This window comes from Vicugna pacos, chromosome 7, assembly GCF_048564905.1.
Source record: "Vicugna pacos chromosome 7, VicPac4, whole genome shotgun sequence".
NCBI lineage: Eukaryota > Metazoa > Chordata > Mammalia > Artiodactyla > Camelidae > Vicugna > Vicugna pacos.
In genome coordinates, this window is record NC_132993.1 from 49,498,868 (window position 1) to 49,518,779 (window position 19,912).

The 19,912-nt window shown below is 35.7% G+C and overlaps 1 protein-coding gene across 4 annotated transcripts in view; it reads right to left on the bottom strand.

The window, feature by feature from the left end:
* The window catches only part of HDAC9 (histone deacetylase 9), a 638,632-nt gene that overhangs the window by 126,316 nt on the left and 492,404 nt on the right, over window positions 1–19,912 (bottom strand). The window lies entirely within an intron of this gene.

Here is a 19,912-nt window from a genome sequence, read left to right on the forward strand (position 1 = left end):
CAGCTTCTAAAATCAATCACACTGATACCCTGTGGAGGCTGCTTCTAGGTAGTGGCCATGAGTGGTGAGGAGACTGCCACGTGGTCAACTCTGTCTGCTCACCATAATGACCAAAACAACAAAATGCATTCTGATTTTGAGGGTTTGTTTAGAGAATGGATTCTGATTTCTAGGATTAGAAATCTAATCCAAAATCTAATCAGTTTATAGTTTCTTGGGAGCTGTAAGTCTTTAACCTGAACCTATGATGCAATTATCTCCCAAGACCAAAATATTATAAGAGCACCTTCTGTTCAAAACATGCATTTTTAAGAGAACAGCAGGATTCAGCTCCCCTAACCAATAGCCCCACTCCAAAGATACAACAGATGTTGGTTTGTGTGCAAAGCAAACATCACCCTTGCTAATGCGGTCTGTGCTGAATTCTTGGTAATTAGACATTTATCCCAGTGCAGAGTCAAGGTCATTAGAGTGAAAGGCTGTAATGCTTACAATTATTTTGCCCCTCACGTTTCTCTGCATGAAGTCAGGGAAGACAGCGGTGCACAGTAGGAAAAGAAGAAATGTTTCCATTACTGCAAAGGCCTCTTGGTACAACAGAGGCTGTGAAACAGACTGAGTCAGTAGTAGAGTCAGCTACCGTTTGGTTAGACAGCTTGACCTGGATTTGGCAAAGGGTTTCCCCCACCCCATTTTCTCCCCTCCCCCCATGCCTTCTGACCTATGCAAGGGAAACATTAACCGACAGAATGGCAAGCAAAAAAGCAAGGGGCTAGCAACCACAGCCTAATTAAATTTAACATATTAAGAAGTGGTGAAACCACAGGCAGCTGAAAAGGAGAGCTCAAGTGCGGCCGGCCATTTCCAAACACAGTGGACGCAGTGAACTACGACCAGTATCTGCAGAGGACAAGCAGGAAAGGAGTGCTTACGCTGAAGTCTTAAAGCACAGTGCTTTCTCCAAGTGATAGGAATAAGGAGACAGGGGCTGTTGACAAGGGTCAGGTAAAAAATAAAATTGCTGCAACTATTTTCTCTAAATGGAGAAAATGTGTGTTTATGTCAGGTTCAGAGAACAGCCACTAATCAGTCAAGCTTTCAAACTCCCTTCTCTACAATAACAATGCTGGAGCACGACATATCTTTTGGGGATGCATCTTCAGAAAAATGTGCTGTATGTAACCTGGTTTAAAGAGCCCTGGACTTGCAGTCAGGCAATCTGCGTTTGAAACTAGGCTCTACCAGTCACTGGCTGTGTGACAGAGACATGTACTTTTACTTCTCTGGTTTCAGACTCTGCCTCTGGAGAGTATAATGTGGTGGGATTAAAGGATCCTTTCTAGCTCATTCCATCCACCTTTAAAATCTTTCATCAAACACCCTAGTGACCAACTGCATCAGTTTTCACGTTACATTATAAAGGCATTAAACACTGGTGATATTAAAAATACTTAACAATCACAAGACCTGACTGGTGTGTACAGACACTGATCACATTGCCCTCTTCAGGGGTTTAAGTTCACTAACAAAATATACAGATCATAAAAATGGTAACATCAATGACCAGAATAAGCCTCATTTTTATAAATTATAGCTGTAGTAAATGAAAATAACTGCATTTTACTATTTTTGCTTTTTCATTCCTGGAGTGGGTCCTTACTCTCACTTATTTTTAAAAATTACCCCTGATTCGATTACTTACTCCGTTACTAGACTTTTTATATTTTCCTCCATTAGTTTGTTTTCCTTTTAGCATTTCATTCTCAAGTGTTTGTACTCTGTCCTCACCTCCATTTGCCTCTTTCCTTTCTTTGGTCTTCACTTAGCCATTTCTATACTTTGTTTTACCCATCTACTGACCCTTCTCCTGCTGTCCTTTTCTGTCTAATTGATAATGCTCTTGAAGTGTCACAGACTTATTTTCTATGTTGTAAGATACAGTAACAGTCCCAGTACTCATTAAAAGACCATCATCATCATCACAATCACCATCACTACCATCTGCCCCACAAGAATGTCATTCATTTAATATCTATATCTAAGAGACCAAAAATAAAAATATAATGTTTCAGCTGCAAAGGTATGGCAGTGTAATGATGTATCAACCAGCAGACAGAGCTAACTTAAGCACTGCTCAGAAATGTACTGTAAAAGTTCCTTGTCATTTTATTTTCTTATCCTGCATATTGGTAGGTAGTTGCTACCTTAGAAGCTTACCAAATTACCCATAGATACATCACACTAGAATTTCTGGTAAATATGTGGTGAAAATCTGCCCACAGCAATGGACAGAAAGGTATTAAAAATAAAAGATTTTATTCAGTTCTACTTTCTTATCTTTAGTTTAAAAAGTCTTCCAAAAATTGATTACTGTTTAGGTGTACCAGTAGAATTAAAACTATGTCAGTATGTTCCTAGCAAATAAACTTTTTCCTTGGCTAATTCTGGTTTTTCTAAATGTCACAATCAGCTGGATAAATTACAATTCAGTCAGCAGTTAAAATAACCAGACATGTGAATTATTCTTTATCTGGTGTTTTTTCAGTTAGGTAACTTCTGAGAAAAATTCCAATCAACTGATTTCTTAAATTCTATTCATTTGACTAATTTAATTTCCATGGAATTTAACTGCATAATAGTGTTATGCAGAAATAGGTAAATCGCACACTGTTGAAATCCAAGAGTTGAAGAGTCTTTCTGCTGCTTTGTAAGTTCTATAAAATGACTAGTTCAGTATTAGTTGTAACAATTAAACTCTAGAAACTAAACTTATATTTTAACAGTTGCAAAGATACTTTAAAGGTAAAACTGACATGTGCTAATTTTGACAATCTCCAAAGAGGTAGTTAAGGAGGACTAGTACCAGATTCATAAAGATGCTCTCAATATATTTTGTTAATCATGATTTGGGGATTATATTTTCAGAAACCAGACAAAATATTAAAAATCACAGAATAAATTACCTTAGAATTAATGCTCACTGTCTGATCTTAATGGCTGTTCAGAATTTTCAGAATTGGTAAGGAACCCCAAACTCATTTTTTTTCCTAATGGACTTAACCCTACCCAGGGTCACCTACAAATTTATTCTGGAGTGTACTGAAGTCTTCCATTTGTTTTAATAAATATAATTATACAAAAGTCTTGGACATATTTATTTAATATTTTTAAAAGGAGACTAGGATGTCAAGGGTATTTTCTCTGTTTCATTTCATTAACATAAATCACTCTGGTTAAGATGAAAACACCCTACACGTGAACTGCATTAAACCAACTCTACCCCTTAGGAGGAAAGTCGGAGCCGGGCCAGCTCAGGCACTCCCTCAGTCCAGATTTTGAACATGTTCACAAACAGGTGCAGACTCTTCACACCAAAACCAATAGAAAAGTGTGTGCTCCCCATGTAAACAGATTGCTCTCCCCACCCGCACTTTGGTTTGTTTGAATTGACTTCATTACTTTCTCTTGATGGGTCCTTTCTGTTTATTTAGGGGAAAAAAAATCTGCCTTAACATACACTGGAAACAGAGGAAAAAATCCTTTACTTTGATCTTCATGGCATCTGCCCTAGGATGAAAAATGTATCCCAGTTGAATTTTTCTGTCAAAACTGTCCTCTGTCAGTGCAATTTCTCTAAGAAATCTTCCACCCTCGTAGAATTTCTCTGCTTCCCATCCTGAGCTAGATAAGCCACTATTTTTATCTGAGGCTCATTACATGATACGTTGTGCACTGTTTCATTCCAAATACTGGTGATACAAAGCATTAGGGTTATACGAACCAAGGCATATTTACCATAAAGCCACAAAGTTTAATTTTCAGAGTCCCACATTCACACAGACACTTTCCAAGGCCAGGGCCTATTTTTAATTTTTTTCATTGGTATTCTTTCTCTGAAAGGGAGTACTCATAACTGTGTAAGACTGAGTGAGACCCGTAACTGGGGCTGACCCTGAACAGAAATGACAGTATGCTTGTGCCGTATGAAATCACTGGAAGCATAAGGCTTGGAGTAGCATCCCTTTCCCCTATCTGTGTCCACCCACTGCATGGTCAATATTTTATGCTTTGTTCATACTCTGTCTCATAGAAATTTTCATTCCTAACTGGGACTATAAACTTCTCCAAGGAGACTGCTGGATACTCTGCATTTTTCTCCACAGCAACGAGCCTAGAGCTGAGCCCACAGTAGGTCAGTTACTTTCTGCACACCCATACCCATGACAGATACCTTAAACACCAAAGGTTGAATTACAACATTGATCAGGTAGTCAGAATAGAGTTGTGCCATTTTTGTACCCCTCATCGGCCAAGTCAGGAGAATTTTATGTGGGAATAAGTTTCAAATAAACCTCAGTTTCTATGTATGGTATTCTCCCCACAGGCATGTACCTGCCTGCCAGAAGGGAAAAAGGCATTGCTGAGTGGCTGCTCCTCTATTATAAAAGAGGAAGAAAGTCTAATGAATCCGAGCATGCAGGAAACCAACTCTGAGCTGATGTTTTTGTTAAAAAAAAAAAAAGAAAATGAAAAATGGTTTGCTTTCATAAATGTATTTTTAAAGACAGAACTAATTACAGACACTTGATGCTAATGGAATTTTTAAAAGTTGATTAGATGATGTAATATAAATCAATACACCAATTAACATTTCAAAAAATTACATCATATAAATCTAGGTCTTAACCTTTCATGTGTACCCTTTGAAAATCAAAAATGAAGTTTCATGATAAGGCAAATAAAGGATGATAATTACTAAGAGATAATAATAAAGCAAAGCACTAGAGAAAGAGTGGGCAGACACTGTAGCCCAGATTCTCCTGGTGGAAATCTGGTGAGAGCAGAGGCGAGCCACTGCTGGGCAAACTGAAGCCCTTGCAACCACTAGAACTGGTTTCTTCTTAGTATATTTCTAAACACATTCACGCTTGTCATGGGAATGCACTCAGATTCCCATTTTCAATTAATGGTGAGGGAACATCCAAACTTTTATTCTAGCCCTGATACTAACTGCCTGTGTGATCTTCACAAGTACCTTGCCCAATTCATAAGGATGTTTGAGGACAGATAAAATGTCATAATAGATGAAGGGCTTTTGAGCTTTGGGACAAAAGACACTTTAATATTGGGTCCAGGAAATATCTATTGATGGTTCATGGAGGGAAGCATTCTCTAGGGAAGAATTCTTCTGCAACTATCATTTGGGGAGGAGAATTGTCACACCCCTGCCTCTCCCAGAACAAGAAGTACAAGAGTCCGTGTCACATGGAACACTGTGCCTTCCAGCCACACCCACAGTTTCCCAAGACCATCCCATACCTGGCATTTTGGAATCACGATCAACTTGGCCAAGGAAAGCTGCATTCTTTTGTTGTTCAATAAAAGTATTTTCTCCTTTTTTGGGGAAACTACTAAATGTCACAAAGGTTTGTATGTCATAATGCTATTTCATGACTTCTAAATGCTTTGATATAAATAATTTTTTGGCTTATTCTTGGGTTTTTGTTCAGGCTTTTTTTTTTTCCACTTACATAATTCAACCTACATGGCTATCTTAAAGATACTGGTTGAGTACTTGTACATGCAGCAAAACAAGAATATTTTAAGCAAATGACTAAGGATTCTGCTATTTTTTTTGCTCTGATAACTATAATTATCATCTGAATAAATATGTGATAACCATAGCTATGGTTTAATAAAGTTCAGGACATATGTACATCTAGAAATATAATGTTTAGAAACAAAATGACATTGCTAAGCCAGGATACCTTAAGATCCACTCCCAAAGGCAATTTCTTTTTTAGCCAGGAAAAGTAATAATTTAACTCTTACTGTCTTATTTCAGGGTGTGCTTTCTTATCATGAAGGGTATTTACTTAATTGAAACTCTCCCCTTGTTGACATAAAGACAAGCAAACTAATTTCCCCCTTTTTCCCTCAGCAAAATGTAATCATGAGTAACAATTGAGGTTTTAATACTTTGTAAGTCCAGAAATGAATTTACCCATAAAACCAATTACACGTTCACACTGCAATTAGTTGCTAAATATGAGTTAAAAAAATCCATGTTTTTAATGTGTCATACCTGATCTAAAATGAGTTTGGGAGATATGTGCACATATTTAAACTGAAACAAAATATACACAGTGACTGTAAAATATCACCAATTTGCTGTAATTTTGAATGGCAGTAACGTTACCCTAAGAAAATTCACTGGATGATTTAATAGTGATATCAAAGGAAACTGACCCTCTTTTCCCTTTTCCTTCTCCTGCTGATTCTCTGTTTCTTCTTCTTTCTTTCTTTGTCTTCATGACCATGTGTTACCTAGGAACCATCTAGATGCTACCAGTGAGAAATGGAGAAGACTGTAGAATACAGGTCACTGAAGTGCTCAGTTTATCTGACAATAAAATGTTATATTATATATTAAGCAATATATTGCATTTATTTTTATTAGATTGCTAGTATCTTAAGGGTAGATGTATGTTATTTACATTTATATTATCATGTTTAATTAATAATGAACTATCTAAAGTGCCAACCAAGTTTGCTCCCTATGTATCACGATTTCCCCAGTTATGTTTTATGAATGCTAGTTTCCATGGTATTTATAGTTATTTTGGGGGAAAGAAACTGGAGGAGTGGGAAGTTCCATGGTCAAGTAATTTGAAGAAATAATGGGTTAAATAATCTAACATTTCCATACTACTGGAATTCTAAGTCTTTAATATGCTTTTGCAAATCATGAAGGGGAGATTTTTCACCATAGGATATTTTTCATTGTTGAGACATACTTATCAATATCCCCTGTATCTAGTGTTTAGCAGAATGTAGTTTGGAAAATACTTTTATTGGTATCTCAATTTTATAGCCATTATTGGATTGTCTGCTCTCTCAGATCTTTGTGGTGCCTGTCTTCCTCTACTTAGGCCGCCATAACAAAATACCAGAGACTGAGTGGCTTAAACAACAAACTTATTTTCTCACCATTCTGGAGCCTAGAAGTCTGTGGTCAGCACCATCAATGAGTTATGGTGAGAGCTCTCTTTCTGGCTTGTAGATGGGCACTATCTCATCATGTGCTCAGAAGGCCTTTCCTGGTCTCTTGGTACAGGGAGCAAGAGAAAGATCTCTGGTGTCTCTTCTTATAAAGACGCTAATCCTGTCAGACCAGGGCCCTGCCCTCATGACCTCATTTAACCCTAATTACTTCCCACAGGCCCTATCTCTAAATACCATCACACTGGGGGTTAGAGCATGAACATGTGAATTTGGGTGGGATAAAAGCATTCAGTCAGTAACAGTGCCTAATAAAAAATATATTGGAATCAGGTGATTATTCTAAGACTCCTCTTTCTTTTGATCTGAGCTGACATCATGTTCATCACTGGCAAAAAATATCTGTCAAGGGCCCCCTTAATTTCTCTTAGGAGGTTAGGAAGCAGAAGCTCAGTTTTGTCTTCTCAGTATTGATTTCCCTGGGTTCTCTGTAGGGTTACTTAGCACAGACACATCATCCTCGTGGAGAGCTAGTCCCCAGTCCAGCCTGTGCATAAGAATACTCAGGAGTACTGAATGAATGGTTAGCAGGATCATCATGAGATTAGAACACACTAATGTCAAATTAACTTGAATAATGCAAAAATAGTTAGGTTTTTATTTCAAAAAGCAAGTCAGATGGTATCACTCATGACTTTCCTACCCAAGAGGTGATAAGGAGGGCAGGAAATAGGCCTGAACTCCATGTCCCTTGGCTTTCACAACATGACAAGGTCTCCTTTTCTGAGAGGGCTAAGGGTTGAATAACTATTAATTCGTTAAGATGCATAATCCATCTTTACCCAATGGACCAAAAGCAACAGAGCAGCAGCAAGCTTGGGGAAGACAGAAGCCTTGGTGACACTATAGTCAACCTCTAAGAGGGAGACTTCCTCATTTTTGCCTCTTGGCTTCGAACTGGATTGAGAGCACTTTTCTATAACCCCTTTGTGAGAGACTCTAGAAGCTGGGATTTAATTTTGTAGAGTCTCCTGAGGGGTCTTTACTCCTCAGGGTGTCAGGACAACTCTCACACCACAGGAGGGTTCCTCACTTATTTCCACTTCAAAGGGGCATTAATAATAATCCTCCTTATTACAGAATCCAAGCAGACCTTTCTGGTGTGATGATTAATTGGGGCGGGGGGTTGCTTTTTTTCTTTCCCAGTATATCAGGTGCAGTCATTTCGGCTCCTAAAAATAAATGTTCTTTCTGCAAAATATAGGCACAAACAAAAATATTTTGAAAAGTAATCACTTGTTTAAAAAATAGAAATTGGGCTTCTGTGCTGTAAGGAATGTATGTGCATAAGGGTGAAATTCAACACTGGTAAATGATCTGACTACCTCAAAGTGAAGTTTTTGCCTTCCTACAGTGGCCTTTAACCCTGCCCTTTCCTCCAATCTGAGAAGAGCTGATGTTGATGGAACATATAATGGCCCCTTTCCTGTGTAGTAAAGTCAGCAATAAAGCTTAGTAATTAAGGGTACCAGGGAGGCCCAGCCCAGCAGGCTAGTGGTGTGGCGAACACTTTTAGAACTTCAAACAATATCAAAGTCACTGAGAAACGGGCCTAGCTCAGTTCTGGTTTGAATTAAGCTTCACTTCCACACGCACTTTTCAAATCCAAGCTCAAACAAGAAAGCCAAGGCCTTCTGGATTTCATTAGAGCCAATTATCTTATCTGTTTCATCTCAGGCCTGACCCTAAGGCTGGCAAACAGCTATTCAGTGCATTTGTGTGGTTGTTTGAGAAAGCCTCCAGTCAGCCAATGGCCCGAGGACCTGCTAATTAAAACACCGTTGCCCCCCTGCCTCTAGTGATTAAATATTTTCAAGCTTTTGTAAATAATTTTTCCATTCTTTGCCCCAAGCCTCAAAGGTCCAATACATGCAGTAATTTATTTAGTTTGTCAGAGAATACTGTTGGAAATAGGGTCATAATGGAACCTTTGGAGACTTTTATATGTCTTGGTACTTCTGAAAGTGACAGTTTATAAACCAGCCAAATGTGTATACTGTTTCTGATGTAATTATGGCCTAATGGCCTTTCTCCTTTTGAAGTGATATAGAGTATAACAGGCTTACATTTTGTCAATAATCATATTTCCTCAAATGTCAACATGATATCTAGCATTGGAATTTAATGAGATCGTTTAATCCTAGAAATTGTATCAAGGTAACACTGCCTTCAAGTTTTCTGCCTGAGGGTGGGTCACAGTCGCTAAGACTAGCCTGGGAAGAAGGCTAATCAAATTCTTGCTTGCTCTTTGTGGCAAAGACCTGCTAGAGAACACTGTGAATTCTTTCCAGAACCAACTACTGAGAAATCAGTGAATGATATGATGATGCCACTTCAGACAAGAAAATATTCAGGGAGAACATTTAGAATTAAAATCACTAAATTAAAGCCTTTTCCCTGACCTTATTTATATTCGAAGGGATCTGAGAACTTCAGAATGATACTTATTCGGCAAGGAGATTGTGGGGAGGGAGAGGGCATTAAGAACTTTCTTTATAGATCTGGATCTACACTACAGTGTACATTTCTTTGGTAAACATCCCAGGAAGCCCACCAAGGCCCTCCTGATACATGAACTTCCCTGCCCCTCATGCTTCTCGGGCTTGACGTGGCCACGTGCATCAAAGTGTACTCAACCCCAGACTAGCTCCTCCGGGAGCAAAACACAGACAGAGCAGCGGGTGAACACACACAGCACAGACACCTCTCTTCCCTACTGCCCTGGGCACAGCCGTACAAATGCACGGATCTTCTAGCCAGTCCAGTCATGTTTTATTGGAGGAAAATAAAAATCTGGGGTTTTGTTTGTTGTTGTTGTTGCTCTTTTTGAAGTATTACAAGAAAAAATGTTGGCAGACTCATTAGCTGCATCCAGTGCTCACTAACACACCTATGAAAATGAACTATGGGACTGAACAGTTCTGCTTCTGCTGTTCTTAAAATGACACTTTGGTCTTATCCTAAATAATAGGCTTTTAATAAAAACATCCACCAAAGGCGGACAATTAAACAATACATAAAGCACCAGGGGGGCAACCTCATGGTTCAGTTACAGTCTGGAGCCATTCCAAAGGAGAGCATGTGGGTATTTTACAAGAAACAATACACTTTTCCAAAGTTATTATAAAACAACAAAATTTTAAATTGGGCCTCATAAGCCCTTCAAACTTGGTAGAGGATTTCATGCTCAGCTCTGACAATGGGTTCTAATTTCTTCAAAGCATGTTTAGAGAATCATGTCAAACATCGTTATCTATCTATACATATATATTTATCACTGCTATGTTTAAAGACATAGACAAAATATTCATTTGTTTACTTTTTAAAAAATTGACACTAGTAAACTAACAGGTGAGTGAGCCTTCTTTCATATTAATTAAATGTGCTTCATTTGGACGCTGCATTTGAATTTATCAATTGGCATATTCTCAAATAACTATATGGAATATACTACACTTCTGACAGACTTCAGTTCTCTGAATAATTTAGAATTTAATCAGATAACTTATAACTAAATCAATAAAATATGATACACCCCAGTTTTATTACTCCTATCCCTGCTTTTTTCACCTACTGAGTCATTAGGAATAATGTTTATTCAAAAGGCACCACTGAGTAATTTCTGCAATGGTATTTTCAATTTAGAAGCCCTGGAATATAAAAAGGAATTGACAGTAGCAGAAACTTGTACACAGGAGAGCACTTGGGTACAGAAAGCGGTCAGAAGCCCAATGTGGCAATTTTAATATTTAGGAGGCTTTTTCTGAAACTGAAAGCATAGAAAGTCAAGTCATCAAGCTTTCTTTGGGCTACAAAACTTCTTAATTATAAATCTGTGTCAGATCCATTCTTGCTCTGGATTGTAAATAAACGCCTCTTAATTTGTTTGCCTTTGACTATTGTTCTAGTAAAAATGCTCATTAGTTTCTAAAATTCAATCCATTTTCAGTAACTCCAATATTGCTTTAATTTCAAGAAGTTATGAACTCACACATCTTAGGTGAACCAGTATTTTGTTTTCAACTACAACAACATGTATCTTTCTTTAATACATAAGATAATACGTAGATGCTATTTTTCTTTATGGCCTTTTCTGCAATTATTTTAAGATGCAAAATATATCCCCCAGTTGAGATGTAGGCGGATTTTAAATTCCACTGAGACTGAAAGGTGACGCAATCATCCATCTCTCCCTTCTCCCACTCACTTTTTAAATTGTAAAATATGAACTACAATGGCAAGAACGTTACCTTGCTGAGCCTTTCCCACTAGAAGTTACGCAGTCCATAAGCCTGCTGCCCTCCCTATGGCTTCACAGCAGCAGAACTGCTCTTTGGAATAGAAGAGGGTTATAGCCAATACCCAGGACTGTGGTGCCCATAAGACAGATGGGCAGATTTATAAGAGACACGATGACAAGTCCTCACCCTTCTGTAAGAGTACCAGAGGAGTTTCAATGTCTACATAAATGGGAACAAATGTTGATTCACAAGTGTCATCTAAATAACATGAAGTTACTGGGCTGAATTATGGAAAACTGGGTCTGTTGTTCAGATATCTGATGTCACGCAAAGACCTGGACTACTATCTGAAAGTCCTGCCTGACAGAAATGGTATAAACTCCAGCCCTGCACCTCAGAAGTAATATCTGAACAGACTTCCTGTTGAAAAGAAGTTTCTCAAAGTGGATTCCTCTAGCTACAAAAGTTAATAAGTAAATTCCTATTAGCAAACATTAAATTTATCTAGTTCCCAAAAAAGGGACTGCAAATTTATATTTATGGTAGATTAAAACAAAAATTCTATCTCTTTTTTTCACATTACTTGTCATCTAAATATATTTACAGTAAATTCTAAGTGTGAAATCATGGAAATAGAGGGGAATTATTCTGTTTCAAGAAAACCTACCTAAGACCCAAAGGCACTGAAATGTGGTTAGTAAATAGCTGTTCAATGAATAGAAGACAAATGACTTTTATTCGGCCATATCTTAGCAGTAAATAGAGCATAAGCTTAAAATATTCACTAAAACTGTGAAAAAAAAGTGTGACTCCATAGTATATTAATTATATTTACCTCCTAGTATGGCTGTGTCTTATCATAATTAACTGCACACTAATTCCATTATTATTAGATGAGATGACTTAAGTTGATGAATTGATCTGAGCTGCTTGACAGCACAAAAGATCTCCTATTTTTGGCCTAAAAAGCTTCATAATAATATTTGGTGGAAAGCTTTCATTCCCTGATATCTCTGAGTATTACATATATGCTGGAGGATTCTGGGCAAGGCAGGGGTTTTAAAATCCACTGTTCCATTTGGAAAATAAAGACAAATTTCTAGAAACACAAATTGCTTTCTTTTTTAGAGAGTACTGCTAGGGAAAATTAATAGAACACAGCTACTCTTTTAATTAGTCCTTATTATTTGGAAAACTGTGTAACTTCTATACAAATTCCTGGAAATTTTTGGCTTTAAAACTGTTCTAAGTCAGAAGGGAAAAATGTTGACTTAAAATTTTTACAATTGATCTGACCTTTTAAAATAATAATAAAAACTATGTCGTAGCATTTGAACTATTTTAAATAGTTCTTCATAGCAGATAATATAATTTACCTTTCAAAACTTAAAGAACTTCAAGATACTTCCTGGACTTTTTACCTGAGCTCTACACTGTCTAATAATATCATATCTCTTTGATGCTCAGCTCAAAAATGAAGTTTGCAAGTTTCCCAAGGAAGACAGGTGTGCATAAGATCAATTTACTCCCAGGGTCAAAGAGCAAAATTCTAAGGGTATCTAGAGACACACACCTATAGAAATTGTAATTTTTTGATGAAAATTGGTACAATATGTTGCATAGATGAAAGAGAAAAAAATGTTCTTTAACTATACTTACTGCTGAAACTAAAGAGCAGATAGGGCTGACAGCTTTTGAAAATTTATTCCTATGGATCTTTTTCTTCTGACCTGTTCTGATAAAACTTCTTGAAACAACTCTACTTGCTGAATATAAAGAACAGAATCTGGACAATGAATAAAATTGTAGATCACACCAGCAGTAAATTCATATGTATCACTCTTCAATGAAATAAAATATCAATAGATGAAAATCATTCTTGCTTTGTTCCCAAGATTGATTGACAAGTTCAGATTTGAAGCCAAAATCTTCTTTATTAGCCAAGTCTTTCAGAAGGAGAAAATGTGGGCTTGATTTGTGAGCTATGATAAACGGTCTGGGAAGGATGGTAGTAGGGCCAATTTGATATGTACAGTATTTCATATTGGCAAATTGTTTCAAGAAATTCCACCCTCTTTCCCAAAATGTCTTCAACATCCTTGGGAAAATACATACTATCATGAGCATAATATATTTGGTTGTCACTAACAATTGAAAATCCATTTCAAGACTGGGAAGCATCAACCACAGCTCTTATAGACAAAATAAGGCCCCAAATCATCTTGCAGCATTGAGTATGACTTTTTAGATGATGATAAATCATTATTTATTTCAAAATTGGATCTAGAAGTTCACTTATCAATCTATCTTCTATTAAAATTTAATTTGGGTTTTCTCAAGTTCAATCACATACCCATTTCAAAAAATCTAAATGTGTAAATAATAAGAAAATATTTCCTTTAACTAAAAAGGAAAAAGTATATATGCATTTCCATTATAAATAGTCTGGCTATCAAAAGGAAGAAAAATTATAGGGTTTTCATTTGATAGGCTCAGTGTCAGACGATGGAAAGGCACAAAGAGAAGTGGCTTAGAATTACTATACAGTATAAGGGTAGTGAAAATCTAGGGGTTATTTGCAATTTTAAAACAGCATTACCAATTTAGATGTCCAAGCTAAATGCTGGATTGACTAAAATAAATTTGCAAAGAATTTCTCACTTTATTATTGCTTTGTTATCCCAACTCTTGACAGAAGAACTCTACTTTATTGTTTAGGGCCAAAGGAGTACTCTCTTTACACTCACATTTTTTGCCACCTAGTCTCTGATCACCATTAACTAGCTATGCTACATCAGGAGACCTACTGAAGCTCAACAGGGCTTGGTATACTCATCTGGAAACCTGGAGCACTTAGCTCAACAACTTGTAAAGATGAAAAGAAATGAGCCCTAGCAAATATTAAGTCCTCAAAGAATGTTCTGTTATTACTATGTTATCAGTATCAATTATGTTATTATTTTTATAATGGTTTTATTTTCCATTCTCTTCACATGAAATTACATTTAAATATGATTAAAGTAAGAATAACAACCACAAAAATATTTACTTAGTTGTCTTTACCAATTAGAACATAAATATGTACTATGGTCCCATCTCATTTCTCAGAATTAAACAATCTCTAAATTTCACTCTCTCCATGTGACAAGCATATTTATAAGTCAGTGCTCTAAAATTAATTGTAATAACAATGATATGTTTAATAAAACAACAGAGAAAATAAAATACTGGACTTATTCATGTGCTTTGCCTAAAGTTATCTACTATCATCCCATAGTAAATCCACCCACTCTAAGAAAACTGCAGGCTGACCATTTTGACTAGTTGCCTGAGAAATACTTGCTCTACAGATATGACAAAGATTCTATTCTCTGCTCTCAAGTTAAATGCGTATTTTTCTATTTTTGCTACAAGTAGAGGAGAAATCATAGGAAACTCTATTTTAAAGATGCTGCATATAAAATAGAATTGACAGTTTGATGAACTGAGAATAGATATGTTGTCTAGTCAAGTTTCCAGTCACAATTTTGTATTAATGGATTTTAAATTTGCTTATATCATTAAAGCAGACAGGCGTAAACCAAAGATGATAGAACGAGATACAGGCTGTTGGAATGTTTGTACGTGCTCAACTGATTCAACTGCTTTGACTAGAAACAAATATACTAATATTTAAACATTCCACTGGTTATATAGTTAAAGTATTTTAGCAAAGGTAACATTCACAAGCACAAAAACATTTTGATTAAATAGAGATACTTCATAAGTCAATGAAAAGAAAAAAACAAGTAGTTTACAATAAAAATAACAAAAATTTCTACTAAATATCTTTTTTCTGGATTAGACAACTCACTCAAATCCCATTTTTAGTTGGCCTACTGACAACCTCAGTGAAAGAATCACTCTGGGAAGGAGTTTTTCCCCAGAAGTGAACATGCCTAAAGCGCTAATATTTAGAGAGCCTTTGTCTTTTGGAAATTCCTACCATTAACAAATATTAATTACGGTAGTTACAGACTATAACATGCTGGCTTGGAGAGCTGTGATTTTTTAAAATCACAAGTAGTTTATACCTAAGGAACCCAGATCAAGAACTCCATGCCACTCTCTTAGCTAGTCCTCCGTGTATGCCAAATGAGTAATTTATAATTTCATCAATACCTTCTGAATGTAAAGGGCTTGTACCTATTTTTTGAAATAAAAAAATCCACACAGAGATTTTCATTCACTCACTCATTCATTCATTTATTTACTTATCCAATAAAACAGGTGTAATTTCAAAGAGTACTAATATCTTCTACACTGGAAATTACTAGTCTTTCCAAACATGTTTTCCTCATTAGAGTCAATCAGAAGCATGAGATACACATCATCTCTTGCCCACCATAAACAAACTATTAATACTGTTAAAATGGCCATACTATCCAAGGCGATCTGCAGATTCAGAGCAATTCCTATCAAAAATACCAATGGTATTTTTCACAGGATTAGATCAAATAATTCTAAAATTTTTATGGAAATACAAAAGACCCTGAATAGTCAAAACCATCTTGAGAAAGAACAACAGAGCTGGAGGAATCAGGAGCCCTGACTTCAGACTACACTACAAAGCTACAGTAATCAAAATATTATGGTACCAAAACCAGACTTATAGATCAGTGGAAGAGAATAGACAGCCCAGTAATAAATCCACACACTTAAGGTCAATTAATCTATGAAAAAGGAGGCAAGAAAATACAATGGAGGAAAAGACAGTCTCTTCAATAAATGGTGCTGAGAAAACTGAACAGCTACAAGTAAAAAAATGAAATTAGAATATTCTCTAACACCATATACAAAAATAAACTCAAATGGGGTAAAGCCTTAAATGTAATGTAAGACCAGATACTATAAAACTCCTAGAGGAAAACAAAGGCAGAGCACTCCTCGATATAAATACTAGCAATATTTTTTGGATCTAACCTCCTAAAGCACAGGAAATAAAAGCAAAAATAAACAAATGGGACCTAATTAAATTTAAAAGCTTTTCCACAGCAAAGGAAACCACTGACAAAATGAAATGACAACCTACTGAAAAGGAGAACATATTTGCAAGGGATTTGACTGATAAAGGGTTAATATCCAACATATATTAACAATTCATATAACACAACATAAAAAAAAAAAATAAAATGGGCAGAAGACCTGAATAGACATTTTTTCCAAAGAGAAAACTCAGATGGTCAACAGGTACATGAAAAGATGCTCAGTATCACTAAGCATTAGGGAAATGCAAATGAAAACCACCATGAGATATCACCTCACACCAGTCAGAATGGCTATCATCAACAAGAACACAAATAACAAATGTTGGCAAGATGTGGGAAAAAGGGAATTCTCATACACTGTTGATGGGAATGCAAACTGCTGCTTCACTGTGGAAAACAGTATGGAGGTTTCTCAGAAAACTAAGAAAAGAACTACCATATGACCCAGCAATTCCACCCCTGGGTATATACCCAAAAAAAAAAAAAAACTCACAAAAAACACTAATTCAAAGAGAATACATGTACCTTAATGCTCACAGCAGCATTATTTATAATTGCTAAGATATGGAAGCAAACTAAATGTTCACCAACTGATGAATGGACGAAGAAGATATGCTATATATACATACAATGAAATATTATTCAGCCATAAAAAGAAGGAAAATTTGCCATTTATAGCCAACGTGGATAGACTTGGAGGATACTATGTTAAGCGAAATAAGTCAGATAGAGAAAGACAAATACTGTATGATATCTAAAAAATACAACAAGCTGAAGAATGTAACAAAAACAGCAGACTCACAGGTAGACAACAAAGTAGTGGTTACCTGTAGGGAGAGGAAAGGGAGGAAGGGTAAAATAGAGGTAGGGAATTAAGAACTACAAACTACTAGATATAAAATAAGCTGTAAGAATGTTTTGTACAACATGGGGAACACAGCCATATTTTATAACTATAAATGGAGTATAACCTTTAAAATTGTTAATCACTATTTTGTACAGCTGTAATTTACAAAATATTGTACATCAACTATGCTTTAATAAAAATAAATAAATGGTCTTATACAAATAATCACTTTAACATTTGCAGAATTCTTAAAGAATTAATCTTTAGTAAAAATAATGCGTCCAGGGCTCATCTAGAGACCATGAGTAAGAAAGAACCACTGGAACAATCTTTTGAAGTGACAGGTACAGACGATCTTACATTTCGGTGTAAGTTCACTGTGCTTTATCACTCCTTAGTCTTTTAAGTCATGATCTACAGAAAAGCATAGCAGTGTGGTGGGACAGAAAGAACATAGATTTTACCCATGTCATGGCCCTTCCAATGAGTAGTTCTGTAGCTTTTACAAATCACTTAAGAAACAGCCAAAATGTCTGTAAGATTTTTAATCTACAATCTGGTATGTAAGACTCATAATTATCTTATAAACTGATAATCTTAGAAATATATTTAGTTGAACATAAACATTTGATATTATTGAATATTTTTAAAACTTTTGTGAAAAATCTGCAGTATATTCTTTAATTATTTCAGAACTGCATGTAAGAAATAACTAATTATCTGAACTAATTTAGACATTCTATTATACTTTTAAAACTATCTTTAAAATGTAAAGCAAACATGAAAATGTTCGGTTTCTTGTAATTTTCTTTTTGCCACAGAAGCAGCACATGATATAAGCCACATATGTGACAAATTTTGGCTGGTAAAATAAGCAGCCATCTTATATTCTACTCGGAGCTTCAGAGACTCAGGCTTTCCTTCAAAGACACTTACCACAGTCTAGAAACAATTAAAGATTAAGAAAAAAGAAAAGGAACTCTTTTTCATCCAACTCTGTATTCTGCACCCACACACAGATGCCAGAAAAATCTTCAGTTTCAACACTGAGAAAGAAGAATTATATTAAGAAAGATACACATATAAAATAACACTACATCAGAAATTATTTGGGAGTGCATCTCACTAGAACTCAGAATTAGAAAGGAACCTATATATCAAGATGGGCAATCCTTTGCCTGCAAAAGACGAGGAAGTTATGATCTGTATTCCGGCCACACAATCCGACCCTCATGCCCTTAAGCCCGCAGAACAAGATCATGTCATGACTCCATGCTTTTCACAGTCTACTTTCTCTGCCTAGTATGAATCCCCTTACTTCAATTCTTTTACCCCTTGAAAACTCCCACTTATCCTTGAAAGCACAGGTCAAAAAATACGTGGTGAAGTCCTTCCTGAGACCCTGCATCACGTTAACTTCTCACTGTCTAAGGACATCTATTCTCTAAAACAGGATCACTTTCGTTATGCTCCCTAAGAGCAAATCAGTTCTAAATTCCAAGTGCTCATCACTGTCCCTGGCATATACTATCTGTTCAATGAATTTTTTTTGAATGAAAGACTTACTTTCTTGATTCCTCCATAACAAATTTACAAGTAGTTCTAGTCACACACATTAAGTGGCAAACAGACATGGTATAGTTCAAAATGAACAGAATTACTATGGTTTAAATCTGGTCCTTAAATAACTGCGAACATTAGAAGCCAGTTTTACACTTAGCCTAGCTAAATAACACCGCTTCTCTAAGCTTGGATATGGTGACTGGACTGAGAAGTTTAGAAGAGTTTACTAATACAGATCATCTACAATCCAGGCAAAGAGAAGGTGCCACACTTGAGGATATTCACACACTTTGAGGAGCAGTTGATTCACTCACTATTTCAATCAAAAGACAATAATATACACTGAATTATCTGTTTTCACATTGTTTCATGAATCTGTTGTGTTCAAAGGGGTTTTAAAAAAAAAACAACTCATCCACCATTAACTTTGTCATGAGAGAACAAACAGGTGTAAAATATAAATTATCCTTCCCTGTTGTGAATGTGATTCATTCCTATGTAAAGCCACAGTACCACAAATAGTATTATAATAATAAAAAACTAACAATTTTATATGGCAGGCTAATGGATATGATTATATGCAACAGTAAAGTTGAGAACTTAATGTATTCTGTATGTTACTGGGTTCACTTGGTAAAAAGACTAATTCATATGTTAAATAATATAAAAATCTATTATTCCATTAGAGTTGCTTTAAAATATTAATAATGCTTGTTAAGTTGCAAATATAAGCAAAAAGATTTCATAATATTGAAATCCCTATAGTTTCTTAATATAAGTTTTTAGTTTTTCTAATTAACACAAAGTATCATCATAGACAACCCAAGTCAAATAAACTTGTCTGTTATTTTTTCTATAAATAGTATATATACATGAGCATATTTTTTCAAAGGAGAAATCTGAACTATGAGTAGAATTTTCCTTAGTATCCCAAATATTAAAGCAAATATATTTATTCTACTGTATATCCTTGAAAATAGCAATTTTCTATAATTTTTCTTGGACCTATTTTCAAATGAGAATGACTCTCAAATGAGAAATTAAAGTATGCATGATACACAGGACAACAGAAACCCACCAAACTTTCACCAAATAAAAAATTTCCCTATGTGTTTTGGACATATTATCAACAGGATTTTGCCCTTGGGAATTTATAAATGGTAAATTTTTTT